Source organism: Phyllobates terribilis, unplaced genomic scaffold (assembly GCF_046119375.1).
Source record: "Phyllobates terribilis strain yellow unplaced genomic scaffold, ASM4611937v1 Scaffold_4__5_contigs__length_816908805, whole genome shotgun sequence".
NCBI classification, from domain to species: Eukaryota; Metazoa; Chordata; class Amphibia; order Anura; family Dendrobatidae; genus Phyllobates; species Phyllobates terribilis.
Genome location: NW_027362764.1, coordinates 524,994,253 through 525,009,256, shown reverse-complemented (window position 1 = coordinate 525,009,256; position 15,004 = coordinate 524,994,253).

The window sequence follows — 15,004 nt, the reverse complement described above, 5'->3', positions numbered from 1 at the left end:
TCGGCTGTAATCACATGCCGCAGTCAATTTTTAACAGCAGTAACTCTGTGCCGCTGTAGTGTGTCCACGATTTCCCTGCACAATCACTTAATCTTGCAAGGAAACAGCTGTTGCTGCATGTGAATACACCCCCTCCGCCCTCCCTCCTTTCCGCCAGAGTCTCAATTTCACCGATATCTGCATCATAAGGCCTCCTTCACATGTCTGTGTTTAAACACGTACATGAAAAACTGGTACTGGTGCCATCAATATTTTCCATCTGTGTGTCATCCATGTGTCTCTTTTTACCATCAGTATGTCATCAGTGTGTCATCCGTGAGTCCCTTTTTACCATCAGTGTGTAATCAGTGTGTCTGTTTTTACCATCAGTGTGTCATCAGTGTGTCCATTATTACCATCAGTGTGTCATCAATGTCTCCCTTTTTACCATCAGTGTGTCATTAGTGTTTCATCAATTTGTCCCTTTTTACCATCAGTGTGTCATCCCTGTGTCCCATTTTACCATCAGTGTCATGAGTGTGTCCGTTATTATCATCAGTGTCATCAGTGTGTCCCTTTTTACCATCAGTATCTCATCAGTGTGTCCCTTTTTACCATCAGTGTGTCATCAGTGTGTCCCTTTTAACCATCAGTATGTCATCAGTGAGTCATCTGTGTCTCCCTTTTTACCATCAGTTTGTCCTTTTTTACCATCAGCATGTCATCAGTGTGTCCCTTTTTACCATCAGTGAGTCATCAGTGTCTCCCTTTTTACCATCAGTATGTCATCAGTGTGTCATCTGTGTCTCCCTTCTTACCATCAGTGTGTCCCTTTTTACCATCAGCATGTCATCAGTGTGTCCCTTTTTACCATTAGTGTGTCATCAGTGTATCCATTATTACCATCAGTGTGTCATCTGTGTGTCCCTTTTTACCATCAGTGTGTCATCAGTGTGTCTGTTTTTACCATCAGTGTGTCATCGGTGTGTCCCTTTTTACCATCAGTGTGTCCCTTTTTACCATCAGTATGTCATCAGTGTATCCATTATTACCATCAGTGTGTCATCAGTGTGTCCCTTTTTACCATCAGTGTGTCATCAGTGTGTCTGTTTTTACCATCAGTGTGTCATCGGTGTGTCCCTTTTTACCATCAGTGTGTCCCTTTTTACCATTAGTGTGTCATCAGTGTATCCATTATTACCATCAGTGTGTCATCTGTGTGTCCCTTTTTACCATCAGTGTGTCATCAGTGTGTCTGTTTTTACCATCAGTGTGTCATCGGTGTGTCCCTTTTTACCATCAGTGTGTCCCTTTTTACCATCAGTATGTCATCAGTGTATCCATTATTACCATCAGTGTGTCATCAGTGTGTCCCTTTTTACCATCAGCGTGTCATCAGTGTGTCTGTTTTTACCATCAGTGTGTCATCGTTGTTTTGGAACGGTTAAAGAAATAATTAAATTACAAAGCCTCTCTTGTACTTTGCAGTGTTAAACACATACAGCACACGGTTGCCATCTGTGTCCTGTAAGTGCTTTTCATGGACCCATAGACTTGCATTGGCCCTTGTCATCCATGCTGCCAGAAAAAAACAGACTCGACTACGTGTGTTTTGCAAGGACACAAAGTCCGTGTAAATACACCGACATGTGCATGACACAATGGGTTATAATGGGTACGTGTGGTATCTATGAAAAAAACGGATGCCACATGTACTGGAAACACAGACATATGATGTAGGCCTAAGGATGCAGATGCAATTACCCCTTCACGCCAAAGCAATTTTCCGTTTTTTCCTCCCCTTCTTCCAAGAGCCATAACTTTTTTATTTTTCTGTCCACATAGCCATATGAGGGCTTGCTTTTTTTGTGGCACAGGTTGTACTTTTGAAAGACACCATTCATTCTATCATGTGATGCACTAGAAAGCGGGAAAAAAATTCCAAGTGTGTTGAAAGTGCAATTTCACAATTGTTTTTTGTGTTTTTTTATTTACCATGCTCATTATACAGTAAAGCTGACCTGGCAATGTGATTCTCAAGAACAGTAAGACTATGCGGAAACCAAACACGTATATCTTTTTAAATTTAAGTGGTGAAAAAAATTTGGGAAATTTGTAGAAAGAAAAATTTTACTTTTGTCGCCATTTTCCAAGACCCGTAACACTTTCAATTTTTGGGGTATAGAGCTGTGTGAGGCCTTATTTTTTGCGCACTGAGCTGAGATTTTTACTGATACCATTTTGGGGTAGATACGATGTTTTTATCGTCTCTTTTTGCATTTTATTTCAATATTGCGGCCAACAAAAATACCTAGTTCTGGTGTTTCAATTCATTTTCTTGTACACCATTTAGTGATCAGATTCATTTATTTTATATTTTGATAGATCGAACATTTACAAATGCAGTGATACCAAGTGTGTGTATTTTTTTTTATTGTTTAATTTTTAAGAGGACAAAAGGGGTGATTTGAACTTTTCTGTTTTTTTTTCATGTTTTTAAAAACTTTTTAACTTTACTGCATTGAATAGTCCCCTTAGGGAACTTGAAGCTGCGATCATCTAATTGCTTGTGCTATGTATAGCTAAAATCATTATCTCCTATAAACGAAAACTAAAGGCCGACTTTCAGAGGAAAATCATCATGACAAGCACAGGAGTCTTCAGCTGACCCTCGGCGTCATGGTTACCCATCGGCACCCCGCAATCACGTCACAAGAGCATCGATGCACGCATGGAATGACACGCCCCTTGCCGGGGCATGTTAAATGCAACTTTAACCGGTGAACAGCTGCGGGCGGAGCTCGGCTCCACCCACGGCTGTTAAGGCACATGATGGATGATTCAATCAGCCATCATCTGCTTGGGAAAGATGCCCATCTGCAGATATCTAAGGCAGGGACATGACATATGATCTTAATATACGTCATATGTTGTGAAGGGGTTAAATATGATTGTAGAACAAGGAGCCCTATGCCACCATTTAGCCTCTATGTCTAAGTCTCAGCACAGTAGGCACAATCTTCTCACTAGATTGTGCATGTTCTGCAGTGCCTCATTCCACATTCTGCAGAGGTTGAAGCAGAACACTGGTGGTAAGGGGTTAGGTGAGTAGTTGTATTTATTTTTATATTTGTCAGTCACTACCTGGGGTGAGCTGTTGAATCTTCAGAATGGGGTAAATTCTTGGGATCAAAGTTATTTTGATCATGGCTGTTGTTGCAGGGGTGAGGGTGGAAGGCTTTGACAATTAATAGATTGGCCACTATTTCCAACACATCACTTATCAGCAATAGTTTGGCATTAGTCTGGAACAACATGATATTTCAGCACTGTTCAGGGAGCTTTTTTCCCCTTTTTCCAAGCAGTTTTTTTTATTGTGCCAACAAAGTTAAAATGAGGCAAATTTGAACATAACTTTCTTTATTAAATAACTGAGGAAGCTTGAATTCACTAGAGATGAACGGAACAGACAATATTCATATTCACCAAATCGCTTTGATTTTTCAGTGAAATTCCATTTGCAGCAAATCTGTTTTCTGCAAATTGAATGTCCCTCATTATGCTCTGGATTCTGGAGAGACCCCTGGGCATAATAAATGTAATAATAAACGTAATATGTTGATAAAAGATAGATAAAAATGAATACTCACCTCAACGCTCACCTCCACTGGTCAATTTGACTTAAATATATAAGTATTTGTCCAACTCTAATATTCACTTCAATGAACCCCTGCAAATTCATTGCCAATACTTCCATGGTTCACCCATCTCTACTTCCTAATCTAGCTACTGTATGACATCCAAGACACAAACATGGGAATACTGCAGTTAGTCTCTAGTGGTCAGATGTCCATGTTAGGGATGTTATTTCTGGGGAAAAAAGTAAATATCACCATTGATCTAAAAATTATTGGAGGGGGATCTGTAAGGCAAATATCACTGCTTTTGTTTGTTTTTCCACAATATTCTAAGTTGAATAGCTACTTTATTTCTTACCATTTCGTTTCTAAGTAGACCTTTGTGCTTCCATAGTAACACACAACAAACTTAGTTAAAAAGGAGACAAAAAGAAGAAAGCATGAGACTACAAGACTGTAGGATACCACTACAGAGAATATGTCTCATACAATAATAATAATTGAATTTCTATGATGCCAACATATTCTGAAGCACTTTAAAATTCAAAGGGGACATGTACAAACAATATAAAATATTACAGAGTAACACATAATTCAACAATTCAACAATTAACAAGAGTACGAGACAATGGAGACACATACGGTAGGTGCCAATTCATCAGAGGAATTGGGCCTTAATTCTATGCTAAATTAACTTGAAGATTGGCAACATTTTTGTGAATCACAAAGTTGGGGCTGGATGGGGTAAATAGGGTGGTATAGGGGCTTGAAGGGGAAGGTGATGCCACAATTTATCTAATTCATGATGAGCTGTAGAATTCCTTACACTAGAAATCTTACTCCAGTCCCTGACTGAAATAAGAATTGTTGGAATGCGCAATTGTCAGATGCACCTGATTTATTAAGAAGCTTATTATTCTAACATGTACACTTATCAAGACTGACATTGTTCATGCCGGTCTTAATAAACTGGGGCGAAAGCCTGCTTTCCCGCTGTAGTAACAAAATAAAACCGGTTGCAAAGTTAATACATCTTTTATGTTACTGGGACAATGAAAAAAAATAAAGCTTAGCTTACACACGGCATTAATTTTTAGGATAGGGTAAAGGTTCTCCAAGATAACTACAGTACCCTATAACTAGCTTGATCATTCTAAAGTATGGTGAAGTGATGTCAAATGTTAACCAGTAAGTGATGCTATTCATGGGAAATAACCTCACAATTAGTGTTGAGCCACCCCCGTAGTGTTCGAGTTCGGTTCGGTTCGTCGAACACCCGTGTGTTCGCCGAACTGTTCGTCGAACTGTTCGTCGAACACCTTCGAACACCGTTAAAACCAATGGCAGGCAAACAAAAACACATAGAAACACATAGAAAACACCTTCAAAGGTGTCCAAAAGCTGACAAACTGCTCAGAAGACATAACTAACACATGGAAAAGTGACAAGTACATATAGTCATGCGAAAATAAAAGAGGTGGAGGAGTAAAAGGAGGGGGAGACACAGATATAGGCATGTCATGCCCTTCTAAAATCCAAAAAGTGAGAAGCCGACACGGCCAGTCCGCTCCTGCCCGTGCCACCTCCGTGTCGCCGGGTTTGTGCCAGAGCCGCGGTGAACCCTGATGGCCAGCCCCCCTCTCCCAATACTGGTGCCTGTCCGCTGGTGGGTCGAGCGAGCCCCCCTGTGGTGGAGGCAGCTCTAAGCTTTTTCATTTAAATTGTCTCTCTAATTTGAATAAATACACTTTAAATCCATTTACAAGGATCTATTGGAGGGCAAGTCTCATGCCAGCAGCCGCGTAATTCCAGCTCCAGTAGCGTCCACTAAAGCTGCTGCAGTTAAAAAGCTTTTATAAGGATCGAGCTCGGCTGTCCACCGCAAGGCATCCTACTGCCAGTCCCAGCCCCTATGCCTTGGGGTGCCTCCTGATGCTCTTCACTGAGTATCCCGTGGTCCCGAAGCATTTCCTTTGAAAAAATTAAGTGTCCAAACTACAGGTGGTGTAGCTTGCTTAACAGCCGGGATAATCCGCTGACTAGTAGACACTGCTACTAGGCACAAAGTATTTCCTGGGCTAGATGCAGTTAAAAATTTGTAATTAGATACTCTCGTTGGATGCTGAGAAAGCATTCCATAGAGTCTCCTGGCACGCCATATATGATTCTCTTAAAAAGCTTGGGGTAGGGGTCTAGGGGACCCTTTTATAGCCAAAATCACGGCCCTGTATCGCAATACGTCACATAGGCTGAAGATAAATGGAACTGTAGCACCCTGAGGGCTCGGTTGCTACAGAGGTATTGCACCTCACCCAGAGGTGTGATATCTCACTCTCAGGTAAGGATGTAGTGTGGATCAGGACCCGACACCTGCATGCATTACACCACATTGCCGTGAGGCAGGGCGACCAATATGCCCCTGAGATGGGCACGACAGTCCCTGTCCCTGGCTGGAGTGGGGGGAGGGAACACTGAGGAAGGGGAACCCTGTAGTGCAGGAGCAGGGAGGAAGCAGTTCCTGGGTGCATTGAGAAGGGAGTATAAAAGGTGGGCACCATCTTAGTTCAATGCAGAGAAGTCTGAGCAGAAGTGGCAGGGAGCAGGGGCTCTGCATGAGCTCTGCTCCGGAGGCGGGCCTAGTAACAGAGGCCCAGGCCTGGAAGAGGGAGAAGGAAGGAAGAGGAGCGGAGAAGGCTCCAGGAACGAGGAATGAAGGGATCCCAGGGGTGCGGACGGGCGAGTCGCCACCGCACGCCCGAATCCACCTGCGTGGAGGGGTCAGGCCAAAGGGGGAGACCGGTCCCCGAACTAGTGGAGGCAGGAAACGACCCTCAGCTAGAAACCGGAGGCTCTGACATTTTATGTGGCGCAGCCCCTCGCTACACCCGCTAGGAAGGCACCACATAGGGTCAGGGAAACTGGCGCCAAGTTTACCAAGAGGAGGCCCGAGGCAGCCGGACAGAAGTGTTGGTAAGAAAGGCCATACAAAGGACACACAAAGGGGGTCCTGTGAAGTGCTCCAAAGTTATCTGGGAGTTGTCTGAGCCCCTCACCTGGTGAGCACAGTACGATGTGGGCAGCCGTTACCTGCAGACGTGGTCTGGATAATAAGAACTGTGAGTAAAGGCCCTGAACTGCATCACTGACTCCGTGTCGTTACTGCTGCTGCCCTGCACCATCACCCCCATCCTCCGCATACACTGCCCTGAGGCTATACTCCTCCCGTGGGGAGTTATGCTACGCTCTGCTGCACCCACAACACCAGCCTCAGCGGTCTGCCCTGTAGCGGCGGTTCACTCTGACCGCAATCCACGGGTGGCGTAGTCGTACATTTAAACATCAAAACCACATAAATAGTTCCGCCACTGGTTTGACCGCCCTGAGCCACGGAACCGGGTCGCCGCCACGAAGACTACAACCACCAGCATCCACCAAAAAGGCTCCGGCTCCGGGTGTCCCAAGGCCCAGGGGGTGCGTCAGAACATTTTCATCACCTTTCACAATCACCAATGGGACAAGGCAGGGATGTCCTCTGTCCCCACTCTTATACATCCTAGTGACGGAGCACCTGCTCTCATCAATTCGCCATAACCCCAATATTAGGTGGATTGAGGTGGGAGGCACCGAGTACAAGTGCTCTCTATTTGCTGATGATGTCCTAGTATATATCACTCAATCACATATATCCATCCATGCTGTTATGGCTGAAATAGATCACTTTGTTACATGGTCAAATTTTAAAATCAATGCAGCGAAGTCTGAGGCCCTCGATGTCTCCCTCCCCAAATCCATATAGGATTCCATCCAGTCCAACTTTCCCTTTGCCTGGCCCTCACAGGGTATCAAATACTTAGGAATTCCTATTCATAGAGACCTCTCCCATCTATGTTATCTTAATTTTGGGCCCTTTATTGAACAACTCCATACAGACCACGGTTGGCAAGTTAGAACTGTAAGATTCACTACGTGAACCGCTGGTGTTTTGTGGAAAAGCACATGTACACTGCGTTCCAAATTATTATGCAAAACGTGTTTAGGAGTGATAAGGGAAGAATTTGTTTGTTTGTCAGTTAAACTCATTGATGGTGATGTGTGTCAGGGCTCTTTATATCACTGTAAGCAATTGCAGACACCTGTGCTAATTAGTTTGGCAGGTGTGTCCAATGAAAGGCAAGACTACTTAAGAAGGCTCTCTCACATTATTAAGCAGCCTACATTTTCTGCCAAAATGGGAAAGAAAAAGGATGTGTCGGCTGCTGAGAAGCAACAAATTGTGGAGTGTTTAGGTAAAGGCATGACTACAATCAACATTGTGCGATGATCAGGATGAAGTGTCTTGGCAATCAAGAAGTATGTAGCTGATTCACAGTACACACGTGTGCGTGCTGATAAGGGCAAATTGAGGACTCTTTCCTACAGGCAATTACGTCAGGTTGAAAGAGCAGCGGCAAAAAAGCCTTGTCATAGCAGCAGACAAGTTTTTGAAGCTGCTTGTGCCTCCAACGTCCCCCGAACAACAAGATGCAGGGTCCTTCAGAGGTTTGCAGCTGTGCATACGCCATCCTGTCGACCTCCTCTATCCACTTCACACAAGCAGAAACGGCTCCAGTGGGCCAAACATTACATGAAGACTGATTTCAAAACAGTTTTGTTCACGGATGAGTGCCGTGCAGCGCTCGATGGTCCAGATGGATGGAGTGGAGGATGGCTGGTTGATGGACACCCCACGCAAACACGGCTACAGCGCCAACAAGGAGGAGGTGGAGTAATGTTTTGGGCTGGAATCATGGGGAGAGAGATTGTCGGCCCCTTTAGGATCCCTGAAGGCGCTAAAGATGAACTCCATAATGTATGTGGATTTTCTCAAACAGCACTTCCTGCCATGGTTCAAAAAGAAGAACCGTGTATTTCACAGCAAGATCATTTTTCTGCATGATAATGCACCATCTCATGCTGCACATAAAACATCTGCATCTCTGGCTGATATGGGCATAAAAGGGGACAAACTTATGGTGTGACCCCCATGCTCCCCTGACCTCTACCCCATTCAGAACCTTTGGAGCATCATTAAAAGGAGTGTCTATGATGGCGGGAGGCAGTTCACATGTAAGCAACAGCTCTGGGAGGGTATTCTGCCCTCATGCAAAACAATTGAAGCAGAAACCATCCAAAACCTGACAAATTCAATGGACGAGAGAGTTCAGAAGCTCCTTTCGAACAAGGGGTAATATGTGAAAATGTAACATCACCTAGAATAAAGTTTTGAGTTGAAAACTGTTTGATTTCAGTTTCTATCAACCTGCTAATGCTTATAATTTCAAAAATGACCATTTTTTTGGTCTTTATTAAAATGAAAAGGTTGATAAAAGTTTGGGGGATCTAAGAGTGTGGCAACCCAGTAGTCATGATTACTTCGAATTCTGACAATATGAGGGTCATGCTGCAGGTAGTGCAGCAAGAAGGCACTCATGTGTGTTGCGCATCCAGGAGCACCAAGTCCCTGTTGTGTTGGTGGCGAGGTAACAATCATGCTTCCTTCCTCTGTCCTCTCCCCCCAACCTCGCACAACAGAAATGTGATCAAGGTCTCCCTCATCTGATGAGCCTTCCATCAGTTCGTCCTCCACTTCTTCCTGGGCTCCTGCACCTTCCTCACTAGTTTGTCTGCTACCATGCGCACTGGTAAAACCATCTCCCCCACCCTCACATGCCTGCCGCCTTGGTGCTGCCGACCGTCTGGACCTTGCAGATGTTAGCCCTTCCGCATACAACTCCTCCTCCTCTACTTCCTCCACCTCCTCTTGTGCCACCACCTGACTCCGAATTCTGTTTAACATGTGCTCCAGCATGTAAATCACCGGAATAGTCATGCTGATAATGGCATCGTCAGCACTAAACATCTTCGTCGCCATTTCAAAACTGTGCAGAAGGGTGCATAGGTCCCTGATCTGAGACCACTCCTCCAGCGTGATTTGCCCCACCTCTGAATCTCGTTGGCCCAGGCTATACGTCAGAACGTATTGCACCAGGGCTTGTCGGTGCTGCCACAGTCGCTGCAACATGTGCAGAGTTGAATTCCACCGGGTAGGCACATCGCATTTTAGCCGGTGAAGTGGCAGGCCCAACGACTTCTGTAGAGATGTAAGTCGCTGAGCTGCGGGATGCGAACGGCGGAAGTGAGCACACAGCGACCGTGCCCTCTGCAGAAGGCCATCTAGTCTGGGATAGTGGGCTAAAAATTGCTGGACAACCAGGTTCAACACGTGAGCCATACAAGGCACGTGTGTGACATTGCCCCGGCGAAGGGCCGCACCCAGGTTTGCAGCATTGTCGCACACGGCCTTCCCTGGTTTCAGGTCCAGTGGAGACAACCATTCATGAAATTGGTTCTCCAGAGCTGACCACAACTCCTCAGCTGTGTGACTCACATTTCCCAGACATTTCAATGTAAAAACCGCCTGATGACGTTGAGCCCTACTGCCAGCATAGTAAGGAGGTGTGCAGGATCCCTTCTGCGCAGTTAGAAAGCTTGTGGCATGACCAGACAGGCTTTGGGTGCAGGTGGAAGACCGAGAGGAGGTTGAGGAGGCAGAAGCAGTGGAGGAACTTTGACATAAAGAGGATTGACGCACAACTCGTGGGGACGGCAAGACTTGGACAGCAGCCCCTTGTCCTGCTGTCACCATAGTTACCCAGTGCCCAGTCAGCGACATGTAACGCCCCTGTCCATGCCTACTCGTCCAAGTGTCTGTGGTGAAATGCACCCTGTCACACACAGAGTTTCTCAAAGAAGCGGTGATGTTGTGTGCGACATGCTGGTGGAGGGCAGGCACACCTTTCTTTGAGAAGTAGTGCCGACTGGGCATCTGGTACTGGGGTACTGCGATGGACATAAGGTCTCGAAAATCCTCTGTGTCCACCAGGCGGAAAGGCAGCATTTCTGTAGCCAAGAGCTTGCAGATGGTGAAATTCAACCTCTTAGCTTTCTTATGGCTAGGAGGAAATGGTCTTTTACTTGTCCACATCTGAGGGACCGAGGGCTGGCTATTGTGCTTAGACGGGGTTGATAAGGGTGTCCCCGGCAAACTGCCGGTCTGTGAGGAAGATGCAGGCGGACATGTTAGGTTGCCTTGATCCAAAGGTGGTGCTATCGATGTCGGACAGCGCTCAACACCAGCTGGTGTTCCCACCTCCAAAGAAAATGATGACCTGCCAATCACGCTGGCTGTTGCGGGTAAAGAGGTGGCAGGTCTGCTCCCCAAAACAGGTGTGACTGCTGTCCCCCCAGTCACAGAGGATGAAGAGGCCGCGGATGCACAAGATATGGCAGACGGTGGTTGGCCCGGCCGGCTAGGCCGCATTGTAGCACACTGAGCTTCCCACTGCAACTTATGCTTCATGTCCATGTGCCGGTTCATGCATGAAGTACTCAAACTATGTATTTTTTGGCCTCTACTTAGCTTTTGCTGACAAATGTTACAGATAACACGAGTTGGGTCATCTTTATCGATCTGAAAAAATGCCCAGGCTATGCAAGGCTTAGCACCCATGCGACCTGAAGAGCCACCACGACTTGTGGTGAGAGGCAGAGTTGTGTTTGAGGATGCAGTTGTTGACGTGCTTCCAGTACTACGTCTCTGTCCAGGAAGGCGCAACCTGACCTCGTCGTCACTAGCATCTTCCTCCACCTCCTCTGCTGACCTCATCTCTTGGCTGACTGTGGGTTGACAGTAAGTGGGATCTCCAACCTCATCATCATCACCCTGTGCGTTATCACACCCGTCGTCCTCAGAGCCAACCTGTTCCTGCCCTGACAAAAAACTAAAGTTGTCGCTCCAATCAGGTATTTGAGTCTTATCATCGTCTTCCTCATTGTCTCCACCAACAGGAGTTACAGTTTGGGAATGAGGGTCTACTTTATGGTCAGAACCTTCTGCGTCTGGTCCTGGATCCGACTCATAAAGATTCTGGGCATCAGTGCAGATTATTTCCTCGTCTGGATTCACAGAAGCGCTGGAGTCGACCTCTGATTCCCAGGCTATAGTATGAGTAAACAGCTCTGCAGACTCAACCATCTGTTCTACCTCATACTCAGATGGGCAGCTGGAGATTTGGGAGCTGTGAGGAAGCAAGTGCGATTGGGGTGACACCTTTGAGGACTGGAGTATTTGTGATGTTGAAGTTGATGTGGAGGAGAGCCCACTTAAAGGAGCACTTGATATCCGTTGAAGCACCTGCTGTTTTTGTGCCTCATCTGGAATTTGTAGCGATTGGCGTGGCCGTAAGAAAAGGATCTTATCACATTGTCCGCTAAAAGAAGTAGACATTTTAGTTTGGCTGGAAGATGGTCTTTCTTCTGCAGATGTTACTGTTGGTTTAACACCTACCCCACGGACACAACCTTTTTTCCCCTTCCCAACACGCCTATTCCCCTTTCCACCAGCAGCAGGCCTTTTCCACTCATTTTGGTGGTTAACTAAATCACAACTCTGGAGTTGTTTGCACAAAAAAACAATGGATGGTAACCGAGCAGAGCTGAGTGGCCAAACTGTGGTATTAGGCCAAAACTATTGGCTGGGTTAGATGCAGAAAAAAATTATATTCAATTTGCAACCTGATGGAGGTGAGTATAGATGGACTAATACAACAAGTCCCACACACAGCTAGAAGCCCAATATTTTTTCAGAGGTAGATGCAGAAAAAAATATATTCAGTTTGCAACCTGATGGAGGTCAGTATAGATGGACTAATACAACAAGTCCCACACACAGCTAGAAGCCCAATATTTTTTCAGAGGTACTGTAGATGCAGATAAAAATTATTTTTAATTTGCAACCTGATGGAGGTCAGTATAGATGGACTAATAGAGAAAGTCCGACACACAGCTAGAAGGCCAAATATTTTTTCAGAGCTAGATGCAGAAAAAAATTATATTCAGTTTGCAACCTGATGGAGGTCTGTATAGAGGAATTAATAGAACAAGACCCACACACAGCTAGAAGCCCAATATTTTTTCAGAGGTAGATGCAGAAAAAAATTATATTCAGTTTGCAACCTGATGGAGGTCTGTATAGATGGATTAATAGAACAAGTCCCACACACAGCTAGAAGCCCAATATTTTTTCAGAGGTAGATGCAGATAAAAATTATTTTTAATTTGCAACCTGATGGAGGTCAGTATAGATGGACTAATAGAGATAGTCCGACACACTGCTAGAAGGCCAAATATTTTTTCAGAGCTAGATGCAGAAAAAAATTATATTCAGTTTGCAACCTGATGGAGGTTTGTATAGATGGATTAATAGAACAAGACCCACACACAGCTAGAAGCCCAATATTTTTTCAGAGGTAGATGCAGAAAAAAATATATTCAGTTTGCAACCTGATGGAGGTCAGTATAGATGGACTAATGCAACAAGTCCCACACACACAGCTAGAAGCCCAATATTTTTTCAGAGGTAGATGCAGAAAAAAATATATTCAGTTTGCAACCTGATGGTGGTCAGTATAGATGGACTAATACAACAAGTCCCACACACAGCTAGAAGCCCAAATATTTTTTCAGAGGTACTGTAGATGCAGATAAAAATTATTTTTAATTTGCAACCTGATGGAGGTCAGTATAGATGGACTAATAGAGAAACTCCGACACACTGCTAGAAGGCCAAATATTTTTTCAGAGCTAGATGCAGAAAAAAATTATATTCAGTTTGCAACCTGATGGAGGTCTGTATAGATGGATTAATAGAACAAGACCCACACACAGCTAGAAGCCCAATATTTTTTCAGAGGTAGATGCAGAAAAAAATATATTCAGTTTGCAACCTGATGGAGGTCAGTATAGATGGACTAATACAACAAGTCCCACACACAGCTAGAAGCCCAATATTTTTTCAGAGGTAGATGCAGAAAAAAATATATTCAGTTTGCAACCTGATGGAGGTCAGTATAGTTGGACTAATACAACAAGTCCCACACACAGCTAGAAGCCCTAATATTTTTTCAGAGGTACTGTAGATGCAGATAAAAATTATTTTTAATTTGCAACCTGATGGAGGTCAGTATAGATGGACTAATAGAGAAAGTCCGACACACTGCTAGAAGGCCAAATATGTTTTCAGAGCTAGATGCAGAAAAAAATTATATTCAGTTTGCAACCTGATGGAGGTAAGTATAGATGGACTAACAGAGAAAGTCCGACACACTGCTAGAAGGCCAAATATTTTTTCAGAGCTAGATGCAGAAAAAAATTATATTCAGTTTGCAACCTGATGGAGGTCAGTATAGATGGACTAACAGAGAAAGTCCCACACACTGCTAGAAGGCCAAATACTTTTTCAGAGCTAGATGCAGAAAAAAATTATATTCAGTTTGCAACCTGATGGAGGTCTGTATAGATGGATTAATAGAACAAGACCCACACACAGCTAGAAGCCCAATATTTTTTCAGAGGTAGATGCAGAAAAAAATATATTCAGTTTGCAACCTGATGGAGGTCAGTATAGATGGACTAATACAACAAGTCCCACACACAGCTAGAAGCCCAAATATTTTTTCAGAGGTACTGTAGATGCAGATAAAAATTATTTTTAATTTGCAACCTGATGGAGGTCAGTATAGATGGACTAATAGAGAAAGTCCGACACACTGCTAGAAGGCCAAATATTTTTTCAGAGCTAGATGCAGAAAAAAATTATATTCAGTTTGCAACCTGATGGAGGTCTGTATAGATGGATTAATAGAACAAGTCCCACACACAGCTAGAAGCCCAATTTTTTTTCAGAGGTAGATGCAGATAAAAATTATTTTTAATTTGCAACCTGATGGAGGTCAGTATAGATGGACTAATAGAGAAAGTCCGACACACTGCTAGAATGCCAAATATTTTTTCAGAGCTAGATGCAGAAAAAAATTATATTCAGTTTGCAACCTGATGGAGGTAAGTATAGATGGACTAACAGAGAAAGTCCCGCACACTGCTAGAAGGCCAAATATTTTTTCAGAGCTAGATGCAGAAAAAAATTATATTCAGTTTGCAACCTGATGGAGGTCAGTATAGATGGACTAACAGAGAAAGTCCCACACACTGCTAGAAGGCCAAATATTTTTTCAGAGCTAGATGCAGAAAAAAATTATATTCAGTTTGCAACCTGATGGAGGTCTGTATAGATGGATTAATAGAACAAGACCCACACACAGCTAGAAGCCCAATATTTTTTCAGAGGTAGATGCAGAAAAAAATATATTCAGTTTGCAACCTGATGGAGGTCAGTATAGATGGACTAATACAACAAGTCCCACACACAGCTAGAAGCCCAATATTTTTTCAGAGGTAGATGCAGAAAAAAATATATTCAGTTTGCAACCTGATGGAGGTCAGTATAGATG